Genomic DNA, 16,117 nt, shown 5'->3' with positions numbered 1-16,117 from the left:
CATTTTAGCAATTACTAATAACTACTTTGTATATTTACATCAATATAATATGGTACTTATAAACCACGATTTTATAAAAATGGGGCTCAGTGATAAGACAGAATTATTTTATTGTATATATATACGAAAGTTGTATTTATTGTAGAAGGCGAAATAAACATATTTCGCCAAAAAAAAGTTTTTTTCCAAAAATGAACAGTTTTATTTTTCTTTGCCAAGAAATTTCTATACAACTTACTTGTCACAAATTTTACTTGTGTACTTTTTTTTTAATCTTAATTTAGTTTTATCAAAAAAATTATCAAAGTTATATCATGATTTATTACACAAAGATTTAATAATATGGACAAAATTTAGAACATTATACGTGAATCTAGTAAGAAACCTAGTTTGAAATTTCCTATAGCATTATACCCAAGTAAGTTTTGGTACATCAGAAAGAAAAGAGTAGTGAACTTTTCGTTAGATGCTCTTGCGTAGTGCTCCGTGAAAAGTAAGGACTTCTTGGGTACCTATGTTTAAATAAAATAAATAAACAGTATGCATTAGCAACAAATGCAGGTGTTGGGGAACAGCCCCACCCCTCCAATATTTTAAAGGAGATAAATTTTTAGCTTTTGGGTAATAAAAATTTAATATAATTTTGTCTAATATAAATAATAATTATATGACTATGACAAAAAAAAAAAAGGAAAATTTGAGTCATTTTAAAAATTTTTATTCCATAAAAAAACACCACAAATCAGATTCTTATGGTGTTTCTAAAATCAACTGTAATTCAAGCTTGCAGTCCAGCGCATGCTGAAAGGTGTATTTGTGATTTTTCAAGAGAATTTGTATTTAACCTCAGATAACATAATTCGGTACTTGAATTTTTTTTACAAAAGTGACATATGGTGTTTTTGTACTAACCCGTTCATGTGTCTTATCACTATGCCCCCTAAGTTGAAAGATGCTTCCATTGTAAAGTGTCACTTATTGGGTCAATTATCAAAATGTGAAAGACTAAAACTACTGTGTTTCATATAAAAAATATAGACAAGTACAGTTAAGGTTATCATTTTTTTCGTGGATGAAAAAAGGATGACACTTAATTGAATGACGAGTAACACGAGAATGAATTTTAGTAGATGGCACAAGAGACGCTAGCTCTTTCGAGCAGTGCCCATTATAGTATTTGTAGAAAAGAGAAAGAGAAGCAACATTACGACGATGTGATAATGGTTGAAGGTTGGCTGCAAGAGCAGGCCCAACTATGTTTACAATGCGTTTTTGCACCTTGTCTAAAAGAGAAAGGGCATCATTAGAAGATCCGCCCCAGATATGGCAACAGTATTCCATACAAAGCCGGATTTGAGATTTATAGAGGTAGAGAATAGAATCCAGAGTAAGAAAGTGGCGAGCTCGATAAAGAGATGCAACCTTAGCAGATGCTAATTTTGCAACCGATTTGATATATGGTTTCCAAGAAAGATTGGAAGTAAGAGTTAATCCTAGAAGATGAAGAGTAGGTGACTCATCGAGTACATCACCATTCATAAATATAGGAAGATCTAAATTATTGCGATAACGATTGGCTGAAAAAAATTGGGTTTTATCTGAATTAAAGTTCACCAGCCACTGTGAGCCCCATGCTGTAGCATAAGTGAGATCCTTTTCAAGCTCAAATGCCCCCTCCAGGCAATCAGAGGGTGTTGGTTTCTTATCACGACAAGAATAAATGGTAGTATCATCAGCAAACAATGCCACCTTAGATGTGAGAATATCTGGAAGATCGTTAATGTAAATTAAAAAGAGTATAGGGCCAAGGATAGAACCTTGAGGAACCCCTGAAGTTACAGAATAAGAAGAAGAGTGTTGTCCATCGAGGACAACTTTTATGCTACGATTGGAAAGGAAGGATTCAATGATCTTAAAGATGTTGTCGGATACACCATAAGAAGAAAGCTTATGGAGAAGACCAGCATGCCAAACTTTATCAAACGCTTTTGAAATGTCAAGAGCGATGGCCTTAACCTCTCCACCTTCATCTAACGCACGATAAAACCTGTCAGTTATTACTGTTAGCAAATCAGCTGTAGAACGAGAAGATCGAAATCCATATTGATGGTCAGAAAGTAAGTTATTAGATTCAAGATGAGAAATTAAGTGTTTGTTAATTAAAGATTCAAAAACCTTGCTTATGATAGGAAGAAGACTTATGGGACGGTAGTTAGACGAATCAGATCGCTCCCCAGAATTTTTGAAGATAGGGATAACAGATGCGGCTTTCCAGCAGGCTGGAAAACAAGACTCTGATAAGCACTTGTTGAATAGTTTTGAGAGTATAGACGACAGCTCCGGAGAACACTTCTGCAAGACAATAACAGGTATGTTGTCTGGGCCACAAGCTGTAGAAGAGTCTAGACAGGAAATCACTTTAGATACAGATGCTGAAGTGATATGAATGTCAAGCAATGAATCAACCTGTTTGTTGGCAATATCAGGTAGAACGCAATTAGTGGAATCAAGAGATGATATTGATGAAAAGTTTTTAGCAAACAGTTCGGCTTTGTCTTTAAGTGAGGTGACAAAGTCTGAACCATACAAGAGAGGTGGAATTATAGATTTGCCCTTATTATTGATATTATTAAAGATTCTCCAGAAGTCACGAAAGCCTAATTTTTGAGATGAGATACGAGATTTCATGACCTGAGAATAGCGGGTTTTGGCGTTAGACAAAACCTTTTTACAGTTGTTTCTAGCAGTAATGAACAGACGTCTGTTTTCTGGAGAATTGTTTTGCTGATAAATATGGAGGTAACGGTTTCGATTGGCAATCGCAGCAGCACAGTGTGAGGAAAACCATGGAGGAGAGTGAGACTTGACCTGGAATCGTCGAGAGGGAATAAAAGATTCCATGCCAGCCTGAATCCACGAAGTTATATAAGAAGCACATTTGTCGACAGGAAGTTGAAAGATTTCTACCCAAGGGCCATCACGAAGAAAATCACGGAAAGAATCCCAGTCAGCTTTACTGTAGTTGTAAGAGGTTCGATAGTAGGGGTATTCAGGTGATGAAGAAGAATGAGATATTAGTTTTAAAGAGATCAAACTGTGATCAGAAGCACCTAAGGGTGAATGTGGAGAAACTGAGCACTGACTAGGATCAGAAACAAGACATAAGTCCAGTAGAGAAGGTAAATGATTCGGGTTGTCAGGAAAGCGAGTTGGAAAGTTGACTAATTGAGTTAGGGATTGAGAAAGGCAAAAGTTGTGGGCTTTAATGCCTGCAGAGTCACTGACACTAGAGCCAAGCCATTCAGAGTGATGAGCATTAAAGTCACCGACAACAACTATATTAGCTGATGGATAAAGAGAGAGGGCTTGGTCAATATGATCAGAAATAACATCAAAAAGTGTACAGTCTTGAGATGAAGGAGATCGATATAGAACAAAGAGAAAGGCAATAGAGTGAAGTGGTGCTAAACGAAAGCACATGAAAGAATAGTCTGTGGATTCAAACCTAGTTTCACGACAAACAGGTGAATTCTAAAGTTATGGTCTTTCTATGTAGCCAATTTCAGACCGACAACTATGAAGCTAATTTCAGACCAACTTTTTATATTAATAATATAATTCATTTACTTTTTATATTATAAAGCATTTTTTAGAAAAGAGTTTTTTAGTGATTTTTAAATCCGCAACTTTCTAAAATCTGTCTGGATCATGATCTCTTGGTTCTGATCTATAAACAGGTTTTCCAACGAAGCCATTTTTTTAAAATGTTTCACATTTCTGTTTTCCACTGCAACACTTATTCGATATTTGTTTCTAAAGTATAAAAATCATTCACTCCTTCTCATTTAAATAAATTTATATAAAAATGTAAATAGTGGATAGTAAGCATATAAATTCAAGATTTAAAAATGCAAGATTATAGTTTATAATGTTATTATATCATCGCTATTATAAACAAACTTTACATTCACAAAAGATATGTTAATATCAACTTTTTAATTCATTATAATAAACTGTTAGTCTAATTTTTGTGAGTAAGATTAATGCAACTCTTGATAGGAATAAATGAGCGCAATGAGCTGTGAAAAGTTCATTTAAAACAGACATGGCATGCCAAGCAAGCTTCTCGCCTAAACAGCTTTTTGTGTGAGCCAACTGTTTTTACACGAGGTATCATTTTAAATTGTTTTTTTTTGTTCCAGATGATGCTTGATGTCAAAATTATTTAATGCAGTTTAAAACATAATGAAGTTGTTTAAAACTTACATAATTTATACTTATTAACAATTACTTTAAATAATAAATTCATAATTTAAAATTATAAAATAAAAATTTTTAAAATATACAACAGAAAACATCTTTATGAAAATAAAAAATTTTAACTGTAATACTATTAATATATATATAATATACTATATATATATATATATATATATATATATATATATATATATATATATATATATATATATATATATATATATTATATAATATAATATAATATATATATATATTATAATATATATATATAATATAATATATAATTATATATATAATATAATATATATATATAATATACTATATAAAATACCTTAATAATAAACTTTGTTTAAAGATCGTTTAATGTTTAAGTAATTTAAAATTGCTTTTATTTAAAACATCAGTTATTTAAAAACTTTACTTATTTTTAGAAGTCACTTTCGCTTTCTTTGCAGCAGGTTTTCTTGCTGCCAACGGTTTCTGAGCGCTTTGGAGATTAGAGATCTTTTAGTATCTCCAATCTTTTGATAATGCTTTACTTTCTATAATCTGTCCTGATCTAATTGCTATTGTTTTTTAAATTCATCAATTTTTGGTTCAACCTACAAGTTTTTTTTTTTGTTTTTTTTTTAAATATATTTGTCGGAAGACAGATAAGATGCTTCAACATTGTTTGCATTACTTTTATAAGTTACTAACTCCACAGGTAGCATGTCTCATTCCTCTTCTAACACTATAAAGTAAATATTTAAATAAATAACGGCTTGTTTAAAAAAAGAAATACCATCATTCTAATAAAATTTGTATAAAATCATTATACAAACTTTTATATTTGCTGAAGGAAGCCTCTCTTTTTCAGTTTTTCTGATTTAAAAACCTGCATATACTTCAAGCTGTTGGGGCGGTAGTTCTTTATCATTTTTATATCCTAAAAATGTTGAAAGTTTTTTTAATATTTTTAATAAATATTAAAAAAAATAATTTTGACTTATAGGATTTAAAATTTTTTACCACTATTATTTCTTGTGTTTTTATTTGTTTGCTAGTCTGCATCTTGTAAACCAATCGGCAATAACTTGATAAGTAAAAGTAACAACATATACTGAGTATTTGTTGGGATTAATTTTGTTGAAGAGCAGTATATGCTCATATATTGCTCTTCAACAAAATTAGTACCTTTAACTTTGATATACTAGTGTCCGTGCTGATTTAAACAGCTAATCCTTTCAACTTTATTGTGACTCCCATCTAATAAATGTTGAATAAAATTATTATGCTAATCATTTATCCAATGTCATTAATGATGTCATCAATCATTGATGTGTGAATTAAAATGTTAAAATAAAATTATAATAATTCAAAAAATTATAAAGTATAAAACTATAAAAGTTTGTAAAATGATAAAGTAAAAAAATTACCAACCTTTAACTCTACTTTTTTAATTTCTTCTAAATTCGATGATGATAAATAATGACATGAATATACATCAGTAACTGGTATATCTGTTGAAAGTAACTTCAACTTTTAGGTTTTGTAGTCATTTTTCATTTTCAAGTTTTGGAATTAGGTAACTAATTTTATAACTTGAAGAACTTCTAAAACTTGAGAAGTTCTAAAAAATTGAAAAGTTTTAGAATTAGGTAACTAGTACATTTTCTATTGATTTATTGTAATAAAGATTTCTTTATCTTATGCTAAACAAAATACTATTAAATAAAAAATGTTCAAATGTTAAAAATTGTAAAACATAAAGTTTACATATGAAAAAATTTGAATAAGCCTAATGGTAATATTTTCAACATTGTTAGCTTGTATTAAATTTTCAAACACTTTTCAGCTTTTCATTTGGTAAATAAAAATAAAAATGTTTTTAAAGTTTGAAACAAAAACTGTAAAAATATTTTTACTATATTAAGAAATTTTGGAAACTTACAATCAACAATTCTATCTTATTTATATATATATATATATATATATATATATATATATATATATATATATATATATATATATATATATATATATATATATATATATATATACAGGCCTCAACGGCAGTAAATGAGTGCAAGAGCAGAGAAAAGCTCTCCTAAAACCAACATAGCGAGCCTTGTGAGCTGCATTTCTAAACTGCATTTTACAAAAGTTTTTGGTTTTTGCACAAGCTATCTGTTTATTTATATAAAAATTGCTTATTAAATACAAAATTTAGTTTTATACTTGTTACTAGCATATGTTTGTAACGTTAATGTTACAATAATAAACACATAACAAGAGTTATTTTTTTGACTTTGCAAAAACCGTGCCTGTTTATTATCCAATGAATTAAATTTTTTTGACTTCGAGTTTTTCATTTTAGTTACAATGATAATTAAACTTTTGAGAGAAAAAAAAATACTTTTGCGAGAGCTGTAAATTGCTCCCGTAAACTGTTTTAGGGGAGTGTGGGCGAGAGTGAGAGCTAAGCTCTTGCTTCCCGCCGATGCCTATATATATATATATATATATATATATATATATATATATATATATATATATATATATATATATATATATATATATATATATATATATATATATATCGTATGATCTTTAAAAAATTTTAAGCTGACTTTGTTATTTCTAGCAGTTTAATCATTATGTGAAAGTTACACATTTTTTTAATTTTATTTTATTTTCAAATCTCCTCCATTAAAAGTTTTGTAGAACTTCCAATAATGATGCTATCAAGCTGATTTTTGTTTTGATATGTATCTTATTCCTAACTCTTTGCATTTGTATCAACAACTTCTAAACAATTTCTAAGACTTACCTTTTCATGTGAGAAATTCACCTCATATATAGCAAAATGACACTGGATTTAAAAAAGAGCTTTAAAAACTAAACTTAGTGGTAAACCAAGAACCTTGAATATTTGAAGGGTCTTTAATATTATCAAAAAACAAATCCTTACAAGTATGTCAACCTGTGCGGCAAATTAAACGAAATTATAAAATTTTAAAATAATAACTAAATGATATAAAAAAATTTTTTTTAAATTTGTTTAAGAAATATCTGTTTATTTTCTAAAAATGAAAGTTTTCTTTTAGGTTTTTTTAGATCAATTTTTTATACCAGATGTTTTAAGTAAAAATTTTATAATTATAGTATAAAAATTTTACCTCCTCAATCTCTTCTACCGATTTACTTTGAGTAAAGTCTTTAATATTATCCTTTAAGATAAAACAACTGTTAAATTTTATTTTTTTGGTTTAATAATTGAAAATACAAAATAATTCAATTAGTGAAAAACAACTTTTCATTAGAAAAATACAATTTTTAGCATTGTTGTAAACATGAATAAAAACTCTAATCTTGCAACTCAAATACGAAATATATATTACTTATAATACTGTATATATTGTACCAAATATATATATTACTTATAATAATAAAAGAGAACAAGACAATAAAAGAGAACAAGGGAATAAAAAAAGAGAATAAAATAGAATTTAATATTATTATTAAAGGAGAACTACAATAAAACTCAAACTTTCACAATCTTTTATAATATTTTTCTTAAATTTTACTATACTTTTTAATTTTTCACGCCCAACACAAAAAACTTGGTTGTGATTTTCTACTTTATAAACCTTTTATTAAACATTTTATAAAATGTTACATTTGGGTCGTAACTAGCTAAGAATATCTAATGTCATGCTAAAAATTAAACTTTTAAATGGCGGTAGGAGATAAATGGGTCTTTTGCTATAGTTCTTTATAACCTCTGTGTAAAAGAGTTAATGATCTTCTACTTCATACTTTAAATTTAAACTTGGTGTGACAATTTATGAACAACCCCTACATATGATATCATTAAAAACTTTTATCTCCTATCTACTTAAAAATTAACATGGAATTCACAGAAATATTAAATAGCAAAAAAAAAAGTTCTTTAAAAAAAAAAGTATAAACTTTTACATTTATCTCAATACATAAATTCCATAAATAAAAACTATAAAATCATTTACAAGATAACAAAAAAAATTTAAAAATATAAAAGCAAAATTCTTTAAAAATAAAAAAGTAAAAAAGCAGTTGTGTAAATAGATAAATGGGGGATCACACCCCAGCAAGGCACGGGTAGGGGAGACCATAGCTAAAGAAATACAGTGAAGGTTTTAAGGAGTTTTTTTATTATTTTTTATTTAATTTTTAATAATCGAGAGATCTAGTTCTTATTCATTAAGAGACTTATTCATTAAAAGGGATCCCAAGAAAAAATCATGCAAGGAGGAGATGGGGGAGCACAATTTGTAGTTATGCCACTGATAAAAAGATTTAAAATTTTTATAACAAAAAGCCATTGTTGAATAGTAGTACATATTTAAATAATTAAAAATATTTATGTTATTCTTTAACACATATACATTTGAAGATAAATTTGATGAAATTTGTGAAAATGAGCGGATATAAAAAGAAAGTTTATAACCAAGTTGCAAAACTCTAGTGCAAAGAATAATTGTAGCAAAGAGTAGCAGAGCACTATAGTTATTGTCAACTTTTAATTATCATAGAGGAGAAATACTTTGTTCAAATTTAAATTTTATTTTTGTGTCAGAAATTTCCAAAAAAAATCTATGTTGTGAAAATTGAAAAATGAATCATATATTTTAACTACTCTATTTCATATTTACAATCTCAAGCATATACAATATATTGTTGTTCATATCCCAAATCGTGCATCATTGTTAAGGTTGTTAGCGCATTTGTGATGATATTGCAAAATCAATCTTTATAGGTCTTAGCAATTTGTTCAACTCCTAAAATAAATTTAAATTAAAAACAACAAGAACTTTAAACTATTGAGTTTAAAATATAATTGATAAGAGAAAGAGTTCGTGTAAAAATAGTTTTATAACTTTTCCATTTTATATATTTTTATTACATAATACTTTAACACAGTATGTAATAATAAACTCCGTAATGGGAATATAAAGAAAATCTATAAAAAAACAAAAAAATCAAAGTAATTAACAGACAAATATATATATACAAATATATATATCTATTGTTAAAATTATTGTTAAAAATGTAGAGGCAAAAATAAAAACTACTAGAAAAAACTACTACAAAAAGGTTTAATTGGTATAAATTGAAATCTAGCATTTAATTAATAACAAATTTATATAAGAAAAAATATTTCTTGGTGACGAACACTAGCACAAGGTGGCTAGAGTTCAGGAGGTTATAGCCCCCTTTATCATATGAGGTCATTCTTTTAAAGGGTGCCGTAAAGCCTAACTATCAATCTGCTGGATAAGACTAAGTACTAGGTACGAGAAAGTTGCAAACAGGTGTTTTTCCCTTTAACTCAATTGCCATTATAATTTGAAATGTAACATTTTTTTAACAATGCAACAGAATTTTTAAAATTCACCATAAATAGAACAAAATTAACAAAATGTAGTCTGACCTGCAAACCTATTGTTTTGACACAAACTTTTCTTTAACAACCTGTGAAATTTCCAAGATGGTTCTCTCCAGCCATTTTAAGAGAGAATTTCTGATTGAAAAAGAAAATCACTATTAAATTTTTTAAAAAGAAAACTATTCAATACTTTTTGGCATCATAAAAATAAAAAATTAACAACAAAATTAACTAAATGTAGTCCTACCTGCTAATCAATCGTTTTGACTCAAACTCTTCCTTCACACCATGTGAAATTCATATAATGGTTTCACCCAGTTATATTGAGAAAGAACTTGCTGATAGAAAAAGGAAATCACTATGAAATTTTTTTTTTAACAAATCACTAATAAATATTTTTTATCACAATAAATAAAAAAATATTTTTTTAAAAAAATCTCTATTCAACATCTTTTGGCACCACCAAATGAAAAAATATATAAAACTAAAAAAATGTACTCCAACCTGCCAATCCATTAGTTTGACACTAACTCCTTCTTTACACTCTGTGAAATTAGCAATTAAGGGGCCATCTATAAAGGAAATCATGGTTAAAGGGAGTAGGGGGTCGAGACAAAAGGACAAAAAAGAGCAAGAGAGAGGGAAGAGTTTATCAGAAAAGGAAGTCACCTAAAAGATTTTTTTTATTTTCTATGTTAATCTTAATAACCTTGAACATGCTTTTCATAACAAGCTTCATAAAAACACATGTGAACGTGTGATTTTATGAAGTTATTGTTACATTATTGTTCTTTTGATTTAAATTTTTTTCAAATCAAGATTTACTATAATTTAATAAGTTATCGCTACAGTCTCGCCACAAAATTCTTGATAAACTTTTTAAAGAAGTAAAAAAATACAAATAGTCCTGCAGCTAATTATTAACATATTTTTTGTTAACAAAAAAATATTATTTATACATATATAAAGCCTATTTCTTTGCAAGCTACTATATTAGGACTTGACAACGTTAAAGGTTTAAGAAATAGAGAAATCAAGAATTCAAGAACTTCTTGAAAAAAATCTTTTTTCAAGAAATTCTTGACTCATATTTAAGGCAGGAGAGTCTATCTTTGTTAAAGAAACAGAATTTTGAATTTGCTGGTTTTTTCAAGTTCAATGATTGATCAGTTCCTAATGGTGGCTGAGTATATCAATCCTGGCAACATGACAGAGCTTGATTCGCATCATATCTATACAATAGAATAAGACTGGTTTGCCTCTCGTGTTCACACCAGTCATATTTCATGCAGATCGTAAAATGCGAATATCCCGAATGTAGCTCTTCGACAAGGAGCTCTTATTTCCATGTTATTCCTGGTCACTTTTTTTCTTCACCCATTCTAATTTGCCTGTCAGAAGATGGCTTAAAAGCTGTAGCCGTTTCAAACATTGCAGGAAAAAATCATTTCCCTTATCATCTCTAATATTCAGTGCACCATTCCTTGATCATTGAAATCATTCAAAGTCCCTCTTTATGATCTATTTTGCCCCTCTGTACAATTAGGTTTGTCTCAGATCTGTAAGCATTGCAACTTGTTTTTTACTTCTCAAGTCATTCTTAAAAAGTGTGTCAGCTCTACTTATTCCAATGTTTTTAACCAAATAGCTGTTATCTCTTCGCAAGTCAGACCTGTTTACATTGTCTCCAAGAACAAAGATTGATGGCTACAAATGTGGCAGAAGAGAATGCAGCCTTTGCTGAATAGCTCAATGAGGACAAAATCAAAACAGAGAGCCTCCATATTCCAAATGATGCGACCATTTAAGACAATTCAGACTGCTCTATTTTAATCATATTAATTAACAATCATTTCAAAAATTCTTGGATGGACAAAGAGTGAAGCAAGTTTCCATGTTCACATTTAATATATAGACTAACATAATATAATTTTTCAATTGTGCAATTCATATCATCCTTTTTAATGGGGGATAGAAAATAGGGCAACCGGTGACAATGGAGGGGAGGAAGTCAAAATATTGCCTAAATAATGGTGACTTACTTTGTGGATAGCCCCTAACCTGAATCTGAAATCAATCTGAAAAAAAAAAATCTGAACCTGGTCAATTCTAATCTGAATTGACCTTAAAGATCCCTTCACGAAAGTATAATATGGGTCTTCATAAAATCTTTAAATTTGGGGTATTTTCGTTAGCAAAATTTAATTACCCAAAATTCTTTTTAAAATCATTGAGACCCTTAACTGACACTAGTATGAATATACAAAGTTTTACACATGCCCATAAGCTGTCTTATGTATCAAAAAATCATTGTTCCGCCAAAGTTTGACACAGCTATTGTGTCAAACTTTGGCCTTAACCAACACCAGAAAAACTTTTGAGCATTTAAAAAAAAATTAATTCAACAAACCACAACTGATTTTTTAGTTTGTTTACCCCCAATTTCTAATAAATGATATAATATGGGTTAATTAAAAAGTCGACATATATTCACTTACTGTGCTTATTCTCAAACAATTCAGTTAATAAATGTTTTAAATTAAATGCAAGCAAATTTTTTTACATACATTGATTGAAAGGTTATTTAAACCATAGTGTAAACCATTTTGAAAAATCTTGATTTAAATTTATAAAAGTGTAAAAACAGGAACTCAGTATTGTATTTACAAATATAAAAATAGAGACTTAGATCCCACAATTTTTGAAAGTAAGGGCCATACAGATAAAATGGAAAACAGAAGAGTTATTGAAAATAATACAACCAATTGCAGTAATTTTAGATAAGTTGCTAAAAGATATAAACAAAAATAAGTGACACTTGATAAACAATATTTGTATTTTCTATAAGATGAAAAAAAAAAAAACAAGATATTTTCAGACTGTCAGAAACACTTATCTTCTTACAAACAGACTATATCTTAGATAATTCAAATCTTATTTATTTAAAAATGAAAATAAAGCTGCAGTGAATTTTGCAGATAAAGAATTCAAAAATTTGTTACCAACAATATTTTAGTTTAAATCTTTGGATTGTAACTTTGTAACAGACATTGAAGGATTGTTAAATGTACCAACACCTTGTGCAGGAATCAGAAAATTTGTTCTTGTGCAGGAATTGAAGAAATCTCATGTAGTACAGGAATCAAAAGAACTTGTCGACTCGTTCCTTTAAAGTTAAGAAAGAAGATAGGTGTTGAAAAAGTTTGACACTGTAAAGTGTTTTGTTAAGGTTAGAGAAGGTTTAACTCAAGTTAAATAAGGAATGCTTATTTTTTATTGAAAGGGATAACTAAACACAGCTTCTTTTAAAAAATTAGAATTTACACAAAACCATGGTGATTCTGTTTTGTTTTTTTAATAAATCTTGATTTTTTTTTTTTTTTTTTAAGTAGCACATATTAGATTTATATTTGCTATTCAATAATCATTGTTTATTATTATTTTTGTTATTTAACCCAAAACTTAAAGAATAAAGAACTCTGGAGTTGAAACAGTTGTGGGAAGTATTTTCAAAGTAGCACATATTAGATTTATATTTGATTACTAACTACCAATGAACTATATTCTTTAATAAAAAACAAATATAATTAGTTAAACTGTTAAAAATTAACTAAACTACAGAAGTGTTTGAAAACCAACATAAATGAAAAAGTATTTTCAAAGTAGTACAGATAAGATTTATAGAGTTTTGTTAAGATTTATTTCTTAAAACTCAATAAGCAAAAAGTCAAGGTCAGAAACAAAGCGAAAAAGAACATAAAGAGAAAATTGATTGATCGTGAGGGAAGTGAACATTAAAGACTTAAAAATGTCTTTAATTATAACTAATTATGATGTATGAGACTAATTATGATAGATGTTATTTTATACAAAAATTTTTCCAATTTGTTACAGTAACTGTAAAATTGTAATGAGGAGTCTTTGAAACTTCACAATGTCAATCTGAAATCTGAAAAAAGACCAGAACTTTTGCTGAATTTATATAATTGAAGATTTGGTTTTAAATATGAGTCCCATGAGTTTAATGTCAGGGAGGAATATAGATAGTAACAAACTATTATATTTTTTGAAGTGTTAATGCTAAATTTTTATACATAATATTTTTGAACCCTAATAAAGAATTGTTATGTTTTGAATTTTATTAAGATTAAAATATATAAAATTTGAATAAAATCAAATTAAAAAAAACAGAGAAAAATTATAAAAAATCAGATTAAAATAAACAAAATCCTATTGAAATCAGAAGAATCTGATTAAAATTAAAAATTAGAAACATTACTTGCATTAAGTTATAAAGCAAATAACCAAGGTGAAAATGTTAATAAAAAGTAGCAACTGGTTTGAATTTTAAATGCAACGCAACTTTATTTAAAAAAAAAATGATTTATTAAAAAAAAATTTATTTATTTTAAAATCAGAAGCTACTCTATTAAATTGATGAGTCAAGATTCAAGCATTGACTTACCAAGTTAAATGGTCATTGTATAAGTCAATACAACCAGAAGCCTAAGTTAAAGTTTATACCTTTAAAAACTTTAGAATCACATGATTTTTAAAAGAAATTGTTTGCTACGATAAATTATATCACTTTTCATTTAAATTTAAAAGCATTTTGAAAATAATATATAAATAAACAAATAAATGAATTTAGTAAAAAAAAGTTGTTTTAAACTAATTATTCTACTTACATTTTTCTATGTTAAACTCTTGTAAAATTTTAATGAAGGATAAAAGATTAAAAACTGAAGATGGAAAATTGAACTTTCTGTTGAATGGTTTACATCTCTTGCATTTACTTTGCTTCTTTGTGATAATATAAAACCAAAAAAATTCTATGATGGTATCCTGCGCTCTTTGGAGTTTAAATACATTTTGTTAAAAATAAAAGCCACTAATATAGATTTGACAGCATCATAAAATGAGTTTAGCGTTTTCCATAGATGACTAAATTTTCCTTGACTTTTTTATTTTGTTTGTTTTTAATGACATTGTTCTGTAATATTCAGGCATGAAAATTTGAAAAAAATAAATCTTAAAACTGTATTCTAACATGCATATTTTCTTGTGATGAGTATTTAATTATTGCATTTAGAATTTCTTTATCAAACAAAAATATTATTTAGCTTTACACACAGAGTAAAAGTACAACACCTAATAAAATTGAAAAACAATACACTTAGTGTGTCGCTAAATTTAAATTGTATACTACATAAATGTTATTTGTGTCTATTATTATAATTGTTAATTGTTCTTGCTTGAAGCTGATTGTTTTTCTGTTGCTGTTTTTTTTTTTTTTTGTAATCTTTTTGATTAGATAATGAATGTATTGTTTAGGCGTTAGTAGCAGAATCAATAACTAAAATTTTTATTATTTAATCATAGAGATATTTTTTTAAGAAAATAATCATTCTTAACCGAGACATTATGTAATTAAATTTATACACTTTTCAGAACTGTGTTAACTGATGTATAGTATATATCATTTGCAACATAATGTTCTTAGTTTTTTTAAACTACTTAATGTTGATACTGAATTAATAAATATTATCTCCAAAATTTCTTTCCAACAACCAGTTATCCAGCATTCTTGAAGGTTCGGATTTGTTTAACTAAATATATTAAAGAAAACCAACTTCATATTACAGAACTCTCAATTGCATTAGTAGATGTATATAACAAATTCAAAATAGTTGGATAGGTATTTTTTCAGATTATTAATAATTACAGAATAGATGTCTTTCTTGAATTATTAGATGTATTTATCATAGAATCAATATTTCATATAAATTCCAAATTATTAATAATTTTTCTAAAAATTGAAATTATAAAATTTTTGAGTAAAATTTATATGTACTCTAGGAAAATAAACGATATATAAATACATAGATGAGATTTTTCGTGAAAGCCTTATTGAATACTAACAAAACTACTTTTTAAATAAGTGATTAAATAAGTAATTAAAAAGTTTTTTTTAAAGGTTTTGCGTTTTTCACAAGTATTCGATATGGTTGCCAATAAACAAATTAGCAGTAAAAATACTATGTTAAATTACTATTTAACATAGTATTTTTACTGCGCAGTAAAATTTTAACGTTTAAAATTTACTGCGCAGTAAAATTACAACGTTAAAAGTTTACTGCGCTTGTTATTTTTTTACTGTCATCAAGTAAAGAAGAAATGTTAAAGTTTGTGGGAGGGGCGGGTAAAAATATACATGTTTTATATAATTAAGGGCACTTTAATTTACCTGCCTATAAAACTTTTATTATTTAATGCATACATTAAATGATAGTTTACTTTCCAGGCAAGATTTTGATTCACTTTTTTATGTAAAGTTATGCATTTTCCTATATCTTAGCATCAGAAGATTTTACATTTAGGAATATATATCAAATAAGTTTACCAATAACTGAAGGCCATAAATTACATATCATGTAAGGCAATGGA

The 16,117-nt window shown here is 27.4% G+C and overlaps 2 long non-coding RNA genes across 3 annotated transcripts; both read right to left on the bottom strand.

The window, feature by feature from the left end:
* Positions 1-3,536: 3,536 nt before the first annotated feature.
* LOC136074724 (uncharacterized) lies at positions 3,537-7,514 on the bottom strand. Its single transcript, XR_010635374.1, has 6 exons — positions 7,422-7,514; positions 5,683-5,872; positions 5,272-5,508; positions 5,085-5,188; positions 4,682-4,993; positions 3,537-3,813 (listed from the first exon to the last, which is right to left on the bottom strand). It is a non-coding gene; the product is annotated as an uncharacterized LOC136074724 (long non-coding RNA).
* Positions 7,515-8,885: 1,371 nt separating this feature from the next.
* On the bottom strand, positions 8,886-15,475 carry LOC136075008 (uncharacterized). Of its 2 annotated transcripts, XR_010635634.1 has the most exons (4): positions 14,359-15,475; positions 9,918-10,008; positions 9,716-9,805; positions 8,886-9,062 (listed from the first exon to the last, which is right to left on the bottom strand). It is a non-coding gene; the product is annotated as an uncharacterized LOC136075008 (long non-coding RNA). The 2 variants fall into 2 exon arrangements; XR_010635633.1 differs by lacking the exon at positions 14,359-15,475 and having other exon boundaries at positions 9,918-14,327.
* Positions 15,476-16,117: the final 642 nt, after the last annotated feature.

Source organism: Hydra vulgaris, chromosome 01 (assembly GCF_038396675.1).
Source record: "Hydra vulgaris chromosome 01, alternate assembly HydraT2T_AEP".
Lineage (NCBI taxonomy): Eukaryota > Metazoa > Cnidaria > Hydrozoa > Anthoathecata > Hydridae > Hydra > Hydra vulgaris.
The sequence above is the reverse complement of the archived record's forward strand: the minus strand, read 5'-3'. Positions and strand labels throughout refer to the sequence as shown.